General features: G+C 57.9%; 1 protein-coding gene across 3 annotated transcripts in view; it reads left to right on the top strand.

Moving 5' to 3' along the window:
- The first annotated feature begins 5099 nt into the window (after positions 1-5099).
- Positions 5100-10833, top strand: part of MYOCD (myocardin) — a 196571-nt gene continuing 190837 nt past the window's right edge. Inside the window, exon 1 of one of the 3 annotated variants that reach the window (XM_015880041.2) lies at positions 5100-5399. The gene's annotated coding sequence lies outside the window, so the exon portion shown is untranslated. The remainder of the gene's footprint in view (positions 5400-10833) is intronic. The other 2 variants (XM_015880046.2, XM_015880044.2) reach the window with 2 other exon arrangements.

Below are 10833 nucleotides of genomic sequence, written 5' to 3'. Positions count from 1 at the left end.
TATGGGCAGAGGGTGTACTGCAGCACTTGGGGCTCACCCCTCACACAGCTCCATCCCCCCTCACACAGCTCCATCCCCCCTCAGTTATTTATGGGCCTTCACCTCCAGAATGTCCTCGCGCTGATGGGCGGCGTTTGCACGCGTCCTTCTTATCCAGAACGTGGGGCTTTGCAGCCACTTTGCTATTTACTGTAGTTTTTAGCTCAGACACAACCAGAACTCCCACCCTGTCTGGGCGTCTCAGCGCAGAAAACAAGACTAAACTATTTTGGGATGTTTTTCCCTTTTCCTCATACTTGGGTGCTTTCCCATGTGGTGAGGCCTTTGGAGCCCCGGGGAGGGTGAACCTGCACCGCACACACCCCCCCGGAGCTGCCTCCAGGGCCCCTGTGCATGCATTAACCCTGCTCTGGCCACAGACACCCCACCTGAGGTGGATGGGCACCCCATGGGGTGTTCAGAGCTCAGGAACATCCCCAGCATTGGGTGGTGGCTGGGAGTGGAGCTGATGCTCTGGGGACACCTCCCTGAGGGGCCTGGGCTGGATCCTGCTGGGAGCTGTACCCCAAGAGAAGGGTGGGGATGTGGATTAGACCCTGTTTTTCTAGCAGAGAGCATGGAAAGTGCCCCTCTGCCTCCAGCACTGCTGTTTGTGTCCCTGTTCTGCAGCACCCACCACCCCATGCTGGCTGAAGGGCTGGAGCAACGCGCAGACCTCCCCCCTCCCTCCATCACAGCCAAGGGTCTCTCCATTGAAGTTTACTTGACGTCCTAATAAAATCTCTAAGCTGGAAAAATCTTTCTGTGGAGGGTTGGCGTTGTTTAAAGGCAGAGGACCATAAAGATAAAGCCGTGCCTGCGCACCCTCCCCTCCTGCTCCCGGGGTGAGGGGCCGCAGCTCAGCCCTGCCCACCGCCAACGAGGAAGAGCTTGTTTTCCTGACGAGAGGTTTAGAGATTAAAAGGGGAGAGAAAAAAAACAGCCATTTGGAATCGTCTACTGACGCTGCAAATACCCTCGTTAATAGATACGTCTCGTTTTGTTACCTCATTTTAATTAATCATTAAACAAAGACAGCTGCCAAATTTTGGCTCTGGCTGCCGGCCTACAACTGACTTGCAGCCCTTGAAAAATAGACTATTTATGGTGCCTGGGTTTAAAGCTTAAATTTCTTGTATAAACTTTACCCTTCCTAAGAATAGTGTGGGGAGCGCATCTCTGACTGCATCTGTGCTGCCCGCACCCCGGTCCTGCGCTGAGGCTGAGCAGTGGGGTCCCTTCAGCTGCCAGCAGCCCCGGTGTGGTGCAGGGGATGGCAGCACTGGGCTCCATGTCCCTCATGTCTGTGTGTGTGTGGGTGCCATCAGTGCAGGAGGTGGCTGAGCTGCACTGCTGGCTTTGGACTGAGCATCTTAGGGCAGGAGGACAGCCCTGGGGTTGGCTGGCTGGATGGCTGCGGTCCCTTGGTGTGCCTGTATCCCTGGGAAGGGGCAGAGCACGGGGTGGGGAGCCTGCTGCATGTGCTTAGGGCCTGGCTGCTGCCTTCAGCCCCCCTGCTGCCCCTGGACTGCTGTCCCTGTCTCCAATCCTTGTATCCACCTGACACCAGGAGCTGCTAAAGGTGCCTGAACTGGTGACCTGGGGCCACTGTGCCTTCCTTTGCATGGCAGCTTGGCACTCCACAGCCACTGGCATGGCATTTCCATTCCTTCCTGCTTTTGTTATTACCATTTGCCTTGTTTGGAGTACCTCAGGGGCAGGCTGGAGTCTGTGCCCACCACCCTCCAGCACTGCAGAAGCCCTACCAGGATGGGTTTGGTGTGCTACAGCAGAAGGGCACAGCAGCAAAGGAACAGCTCCAGTGTGGATTGTTTTGTCCAGTCTCCCTATGCTGGCTGATGAGGGGGCTCAGCTTGAAGGAGGGTGGCACGTGCCCTGGCCCACCTTGCTGCAGAGCTCTGCATACACGTACCCATGAGTGTAATGCAGCAGAACTTGGTGCAAATCAGCCCTTTCTGCACAGACACATTCACCCTCCCTGCACACACAAGGCTGAAATACACTCAGGGCAACACAAGGCTGCCTGCAGCAGTGCTGAGTCTTGCTAGAAGTAGTTGGGTGCTGTCTGGGCACCCTGCCTGCACCCCACTGGCACACAGGCACCTCTCGGGCAGGAGGCACCACATCTCGGTGCTCAGGGGACACCTCGTGCTGACAGGCAGCTGTTGTGCTCCTGAGCTTACAGCTCTGCATGGCTTCTATTGCACCAGGGTGAGCACATTGGGTTATTCCTTCTCCAGCAGGTTTGGGGTGATTCCTCACCATGGGGATGTGCCCATGCGCTGTGAGACCCGTGTGGGATCTGTAGTGGGCACCCAGCACCAGGCAGTCAAGAAATGTGGGTGTATGCATTGTGCACCTGCAATGTGTGGGGCAAGGATGGGGCTGGAATCCTGGCCAGCCAGGTTGGCAAAGGAGGCGTTTAACCCTTCCAGCAACCGAGGATGAGAAAGGCGATAAAAAAGAGCTCGGCAGTTGCTGGCTGCATCCCAGCAGCTCCGTCCGGCAGCCAGCGTGGGGTCTGCCCGCCCACGTGCCCCACACAGGGACCTCCGGAGCTCCTCCAGCTGCAGCCCGCCGCCTGCAGCTCGTATATCATGCGCACACAGCCCTGCGCTCGGTGACACCAGGCGCATGTCACACGTGCTGAAGGCACGGGCCCACCGCCCCCCCCCCTCACACACACCCCGCAGCTCTCTGATCCTCTGGCTCTCTGTCCTCCATCCCCCTGGCTAAAATAAACTGAGAGTGCTGCTGAAGGGAGGCTGGGGGTGGAGGAGCGGCGTGGTGCAGCTGCTGTGGGATGGATCCGCAGCCACTGCAGCCTCTCCTTCCTTCCCTGCCCCATTCCCATCTTACCCTGCCTGAGAGCTGGTTGCAAAGAGTGGTGCGAAGAGCTTCCAGTGAGAGCCCAGCGGCCCCTGTAGCCATACAGCAGTGCAATAAAACTCTGAGAAGGTGATGTTCCACTGCACAGCAAGGGCTGTTAACCCCAAGCCCTAATGATAACAGTCTAAGTCAATGCAGCTACTGTACCACCAGTTCACACAGAAACACCAACCTCTCAGCTCTGAAATGCTCCTTTCCCTTTGCTTCCTTCCCCGAAGCCTCCTGCTCCCAAAGGACCATTTCTGGGCCATGGTTCTGCCTCATCCAGACCTGGGGTGGATCTCCTGGGGAGGAACCCTCATCCACCTGTGGAGGAGCAGCCCTGGCAGCAGGACAAGCCGGGTCTCTGCAGAAATGGGCCTGAGCTCCCCGGTGGACACCATGTGGAACATGGCTCATGTGTGCCCCTACTGCTTCGAAGGCTGAAGGTATCCTTGGCCAAAGAACAGAATGCTGCACTTTGCCTGATGCCATACGAACAAACCTGGTGGGAGATGAGGGTTTGTGGGAGGGTGGGGGGGATCTCCCCACAGTGTATGTACGTCTGCCCGTCAGCGGCTGCTGCACACACCAGAAGGTTTAACACCATTTGTTAGTGTGAGCTGCAGGTTCACAGGCGGGTGAATTTACAGTGAGCCAGATGTAAATAAATAGAAGGAAAAGGCTTTTCCCTGCAGAGGGGAGCAGCATCCTGCCTCCCCTGGGAAGGATGGGACAGGGGCTGCTGGCTCCACACAAACGTATCCATGGGAGCTTCTCCAAGGGAGCGAACTGCTGGTACCAGATCAAACAGAGTGGTGTTATTATTATTGTTATTTGATAGGTAAAGTTTTGGGTGGAGAACTGCAGGCACTGCCATCCCCAGCAGCAGCGGCACACACAGTGTGAGGGTGGGGGGACACTTCATCTCAGGGGAGGAAGCTGCTGGGAGAGGATACATGGTGTGGTTGGGGGGACATAGGCAGGGACCATGGGGGGATTGCGGGCTTGGAGCTAAAGCGAAATGCAGCCTGAGCAGGGAAACTGCTGCTCCCATGTTCAGAAAACACAGCTCAGTGCCCATGAGGAAGGATACTGCAGAAAGATGCTCTGTGTGCAGCCTCCAGCTGATGGCTGAGATTAAAGAGTGACTTCGGGTAGCGGACGGATACTGCCCTGGGGCAGCTGTGCCAGCTCAGCCCTGTATGACGGCTGAGGCAAGTCTGAGCTCAGGAAAGGTGGGAAAGTGAGTTTGGGGGGCTTTGAAAGGAAGCTGAAGGTAAAGGGCACCTGACAGCTGCTGGTTCTTCACTCCCAAGGACCTGGAGAAATCAAGTGCTTTAGGACCTGCTGATACAAAGAATGTGATAAAGAGCAGTTCCATTCCCGAGGTGAAGCTGCACCCTTAGGGCACAGGGCAGCAGGGCCTGACAGCACCCCTGTCCCCTTCAGTGCTCCTCCTAAAACTGCCTTCGGTTCCCCTCGGCCACAGCCGGCTGCTCCCGTGGGTGTGGGAGTCTGCGGGGTGCAGGGCTGCGGTGGCTGAGGGGACGCTGAGCACGGGGGCAGCCACAGGGCCCGAGGAACGGCACGGAGCTGCGGCAGGGCGGGGGGTCAGGGAAAGGTTGTGCCCCGCAGCGCGGACGGCACGGCACGGCTGCCCAGGTGGGCACGGCCCGGTGCCGGAGCTCAGGGAGCGCTGGGACACTGCTCTCAGCCGTCGGAGCTGCACTCGGTCATCCCTGCCCATCCTTTCCGGCTCGGGGTGCTGTGCGGTTCGATGGGGGCTGGGAGCTGCCCCGAGCACCTGCGCTTCTTCGGGGGAGGGGGACGGGCTCGGGCAGCCCTCGCTCCGGGGATGCGCGCTGACCCCGCGGGACGCGGGCAGAGGGGCAGGTGGAGCGGCGGAGCCCGCGGGGCAGGCGGCAGCACCCGGCTCCCACAGCCCCGCTAGCGCGGGCGGCGGAGGCTCCTCCTCCTCCTTAACTCTTGCCGGGGTCGGGGCGAAGCCGCGCTGCCGGGCCGGGGCTCGGGGCTCCCGGGCGGCTCCGCGCAGCCGGGGGGCGCTGCGGGGTCCCACCCGCGCTCGGCGTTGGGGCCGCGTCCGTCCGCGGGGCGCGGAGCGGGGACCTGGCAGCGCGCACCGCCCCGGGCCGACCGCTCCCGGCCCCTCCCCGCCCCCGGGCAGCGCCGGGCAAGGTGAGCCCCCCCCGCAGCCCCGGCCTCCCCGCTCCGCACCGCGGGCTGCAAGAAGTTAATTTATTTTTGGAAAAGCGGCTCGCAGAGTTTGTCAATTCCATCCGCACCGGCTCCTTTCACTCTATTTTAAACCGGTTCTTACTGTGCTCTGCGAGTTTATAAAAACAAATCACTGCTCCCTGATAAAAGCGGCCCTAACCCGCGGAGGAAGCGAGGAGCCCCCAAAGCCGCATCTCCTCCCGGACACTGTAGCTCAGCTGAAAAGTTCGCAGGTAATTTGCGTTTCCTCCTCCACGTCTTTCCGCTCTCCGGCTGCTCGCTCGCAGTTCGGCGGACACACGGCACTCCCAGCCCGCGGGGCGCGCTCCCGCTGCTTCTCGGGGCTGTTGGGCGGTGGGGCCGCGCGCACCTGGCAGCCCCGCACCGCGGCACGGCGTGGAGAGGATGCGGCTTTGCAAAGGGAGGATGATGGGGAAGGGCCACGTGAGTGCCGCGCGGCCGTTTGGAAGCTGCTCGGAAGGGTTCTCTGAGCGCGCATCCCTCCCGGTTCCTGCTCTTCGTGCTCCTGCGGGGCGGGGGGGGCTGCGTGCAGGGTCAGGCCGGCTGCACCGACCGCTTAGTGCCAATTCACTGTGACTCACCAGTGCGACCCGCAGAAACTGTTTAGTCAAAGCTCCCGGCATCGCTCACGCTTCAAAATCCGGGGCGTTTATGGACCGCTTTGTTTCTTTTTAAATGAATGCGTTACAAAATGCGCCCTGACATCAACGGTTCGTCTCGGTTTGCTGGCCTCGCGCAGGGTTCCTGCTGCTGCAGGGTTAAGGCTTTTGGGAGCTGCCTTGGCAGCGGGGCAGGGTCCCAGCACAGCGGGGTTGTGTGGGGTACAGCAGTGCTGTCCAGCTGTGCTGTATCCATCCCTGTGCTCTGCCCATCCCTGCACTTTGCTCATGGCGTGCTGTGCCCATCCATCCCTGCACTGTGCCCATCCTTCCTTGCACTATGCCTGTCCCTGCACTTCTTCCATCCCTGCCCTGTGCCTGTCCTGTGATGTATTCCTCCACCATCTATTACTGTGCTGTGCCCATCCCTGCCCTTTGGCCATCCCTGTGCTGTGCTAATCCATCCCTTCGCCATGATGATCCTGTACTGCTCCATCCCTGCACTGTGGCCCATCCATCCCTACTCTCTGCCTGCCCCTCACTGTGCTCATCCACTCCTGGGCTATGCCCATCCCTGCACTTTGCTAAGATTGTGCTGTGCTCATCCATCCTTGCACTGTCTCCATCCCTGAGCTGTGCCTGTCCTACGCTGTGCCCATTCTGTGCTGTGCCATCCCTGCCCTGCATCCATCCCTGTGCTGTCCATCCATCTCTGCTCTGTATCCATCCCTGTGCTGTGCCATCCCCATGCTGTGTCCATCTCTCCACTCCCTGCAGCGCTGCCCACAGGCCCTCATTGCTCTCAGGGGATCTGTGGGTGTTGGGGAAAGAGTTGAGTGTCGGGGCTTCTGTGCTGTGTTCCAGCCATTGCTCTGCTGCAACCCGACTGCATCCTGGTCAACTTTTCTCTGTTGGTAAAGCAAACTTCTCTGTATAAATAAAAACAGGGGAAAAATGGATGAAAGGAAATTGCTTTAGAAGGGGATGACGTGATCTCTCCTGCAAATGCCACTTGTCAGGCAGCCCGAGGGGTGGCAAAAGGCCCCGCAGCCCGTTCTGCAGTGCTGCTCTGCCCTGGGCTGTGGTGGTCCACACACAGGGCGGGTGGATGCGGGTGTTGTGTGGAGCATCGAGCTAAAAATAGTTTCTCTTTTCTGCTCCATCTGAATGGGCAGCCACATATGACTGTACATGGATTTGTCTGATAGTCCCGTTTCAGTGTAAGAGACAAAATATCTTAGTTATGGCTTTGTTCTTCAGCTAACAATGGGTAGCTAAAAATATCCGACTTTGTTCCACTCAATAAAATTCTCTCAAGGGGAGACACTAACGTTACATTTTTGCCAGATCCGTGCAAAATGCAGCCAAAGAAAACGTGCATTTTTGCCAACAGCTTTTCATAAAACTTGTAACGAGCAGAAAACTGCGCAGCGCTGTGAGCGGGGGCTGCGCCGGCTGCTGCGGGGCATGGAGGGGCTGCCCTGCTCCCCGACGGCTCTTGGGGAGGGCAAAGCCTGGTGAGGCTGAGCCTCCTCCTCCTCCTCCTCCATGAGCTGATCCTGCTCCTCTAGTGTGCCAGGCATGCTCATGCTGCGGCAGCGCGGCGCGATGCATCTCTGCCGTGCAAGACGCGGGTGCCCCAGCCCCTCAGTGGCTGCAGCTCGGTGGTCGCTGTGGTCTTGCTCCAATTCCCTTATTTCCCGTTTGATGGCAGACGGGGCTGGAGGCCGGCCCCGTCCTGCTGTGCAGGCGCTGTGCGCGCATTAAAAGCCTGGCACGGCTCTGCGGTGTGCTCACAGCCTGACAGCCAAGAGGAAACCAGTAGGGACCTCACTGGGCTGGCACGGCCCCACAAGATGGGAAGGAGGTGGGAAGGAGATGGGCCTTCTCATGCTCACCCCCATCTCCAAATACAAGTGTCTCCCGGTGCCCCAACCTGCATGCAGCACTGTGCCAGTGGCTGCAGAGCTGCAAATAATGGGGTGAATGGGAGGCCAGCCCCATTCTCTTTGTCTCTCTGAATCTGCTTCCATTTTCCAGCATCCCTCCTGTTGTGTAGGCATCCATTGATGGCCACACTAATAATCCTGGACCTCTCTGTGTAATATTTGCTCTTCAGGCTTCAATGCCATGTCCAGCACTCCTACCAAACCGTGTCTCTTCCTGCAGCTTTGTCATGTTGATGCTTTTCTTTGGGCACTCTGTTTTGTATATGGCCTCGTTAAGCCTGCTGGCATTCAGGCTCCTGTGGCAGGGGCATTTCAGTACCGAGGGTGATGGGTTATGGCATCCAAGCGGTCTCTTGGTGAGAGGGGACTCACATCTGGGCTTGTTGACAGAGGGGTGAGCAGGCAGGGAAAGGGTCCAGGGGACATTGTGTGTCTCTTTGTGCGCCATTGCAGAAGCACAGCCTCCCTCTGCATGGTGCTCACCCTGCTCCTCTGATCGATGGGCACCTGTCCTCCTGCAGGGCCTGTCCTCCTCCCCAGGGCTGAGCTCCAGAGGAGGGCTGCCTCCCCAAGGGGACAGGCACATCTTTTGGGAAGAAGACACTGCCTGACATGATTCATGCAGTGTTTGCTGCTGCAGCATTCCCGGAATGTACCTGCTTTATTTCTTGGCCTTCTCGCTTGTTATTGGAGTGGAGCAGTTAGCTGATGACACCAAGCCGAGTGGTGCAGTTCATACAACAGAAGGAAGGCATATATCCAAAGGGATATGGACAGGCTTGAAAAATGGACCCACATGAACCTAATGAGGTTCAAGAAGGACAAGTGCAGGGTGTTGCTTTTGGGTCAGGGCAATCCCAGATATGTGTGCAGACTGGGAGAAGAGCTTCTTGAGAGCAGCCCTGCAGAGAAGGACTTGGGGGTTCTGGTGGACAAAAATCCAACCTGGAGGACAAAAATCCAATCCTGGAGGGCCAATGGCACCCTGGGTTGTATCAACAGAGGGGTGGCAGCTGTACATCAGGCCCTGGTGGAGGTGCTGAGCAGCTTGGGAACCAGTCAGGAGACCCTGTGAGGTACTAGGGCTGGGTACCATACTGCCAGGTCATCTCAGTGCTACATGCCAGACCAAAGCCCAGCTGCTCTGATCAAGTTCTTGGGCTGGCAGGGGTGGATGGGAGAAGGGGAGAAGGCCCCAGGGCAGGGGATGTGGTTCTGCCTTAACTGTATTTTCTGACTTATATTGATTTATGACCCAACCTCAAGCCAAAAATACAGCCAGCTCGCATGGGCACTGCCGGAGCAGACACTGAGGGCTTATCAGCTGTCCCCAGGGCCTTCCTGGCTGCTGACCTCATCAGGAGGCTGTGACAGATGTGGGCACCCCATGGCCAGCCCACTCTGGGCCTTCTCCCCAGGGCGGTTCTGGGACAGTGCCTGGAGCCCCAGGACAGATGTGGGCCCTACTCAACTCTGCTTTGACCCTCATGGGCTCTCACTGCTATGCCCAGCATTGAGCGTGCAGCCAGGGAGGTTTCTCACCATGGGAAATGCCCACAAGCTCTGCTCTTGTGACTCTGTGGGCATCGCCCACCCCATGAGCTTCACTCCTCATGCTCCACCAATCCCATTAACAGCTCAGTTGGATTTACCCTTCCACTATACTTTAAGCCCCCAGAGCCAACCCACTCCACATGCTGCTGCAGCCAGTGGTGGGGAAGAAAGCACAGAGGCTGTGGCCTGTTGAGGACAGTAGTGTGGTATGACCTTACCAGAGGGGCATCTCTCTGCTCTTAGGATGAATCTCTGAGCCATGGGCTGGCAGCATTCCCCCAGCACACTGCAATGCATTACTCCCAAACTGACAGAGTTTTGCAGCTTTCCTGCATTTCTAGAAGCAAAACTGCAGCTGAGGAAGAGCAAAGCATCAGGAAGCTGGGCTGAGCTTCTCGCTGTAGGAGTCTGATTCAAGGTGCTCCTGGAGGAACCAGCTGCTGTGCAGAGGGATGTGGAGCTGAAGAGAGCACGTGGACACAGTTGGGTGCAGATCCAGCCTAAGTGCATCTGTGTGTGTTGTTCCCTATCTGCACGGCAGGCAAAGGCCATAAATCAAAGCGGATCACCAGGAGAAGTGCTGTCAGAGCAGGTCATTTCGCAGGGCTCTGACATCGGCCAGCCAGCTGCCGGACGGGGCATATGGAGTTTGTTTAACTACCCACAGCAGCACGTCGTGCCGCGGGTCCAGCAGCTTGTTGTGCAGTGCAAGTAACAATAACAGCATGTGCAGTTGTTGGAGGGTTGCAGTGCCGTGTGGGATTTGCTCTCCACTTAGGAAATGGCCCTGGGAAAGTCTTCTTGCTCACAGTATTAGCAGAGGAGGCTCGACTCCATTCTGAAATGAGACGATGAATAATAACTCCCCAGAGATGTGGCAAAGGCTGTGAAACAGCCTCGCAGAGCTGTGAGCCCCAGCTCAAAGGGCCCCGCTGCGTTCTGTCCCTGGAAAACTCACAGCGTCTCATTTCTGCTCTGCAAACAGCACGTAGGCATCTCCACCAGGCTGTCATCACCGCGCAAGGAGCAGTCCCGGCGTGCTGCTCCGAGTCTCCGGCTTCAGCGCTGACAAACTGCTCTGTCCCCCGAGGCTGCCCCATTGCCTGGGCTGTGTGTCTGGTCCAGAAAGGCTCACTGAATGCTCAGCTGCTAAGAGGGGTTCAAATGGCAGACGTGGTCCTTTGGGTGTTGTTTGACAAACCCTTCGTGCAGTTGCTTGCTCATCTTCATGCTGTTGCTCCTCTCTCTTTCTCTAGGGTAGATCCAGCAGGTGGCCCCCAGCCCATGTCCCACTGTGCTCCACTGTCCAGCCATGCAGAGCAGCCAGGGGTCCTGGGACTGTGAGTGTCCCTTTCTCTGCTGCCTTCCTGCATCAAAACCATTTCCTCCTCTCTTTAGCAGTGCAAGCAGTGAAGGAGGTGCACAACTGCTGTATGCAGCAGCCTCAGGGCTCCCTGGCAGGTGTGCTCTCATGTCTGTGTGTCACTTGGTGTCACTGTACTCCTACTGGGGTCCCAGGGCTTGGACATTACTGCTAAGTGATA

The sequence above is a fragment of the Coturnix japonica genome, chromosome 18 (assembly GCF_001577835.2).
Source record: "Coturnix japonica isolate 7356 chromosome 18, Coturnix japonica 2.1, whole genome shotgun sequence".
In the NCBI taxonomy this organism is placed as follows: Eukaryota; Metazoa; Chordata; class Aves; order Galliformes; family Phasianidae; genus Coturnix; species Coturnix japonica.
Note: the sequence above shows the minus strand (reverse complement) of the source record. Positions and strands in the feature narration are given on the sequence as shown.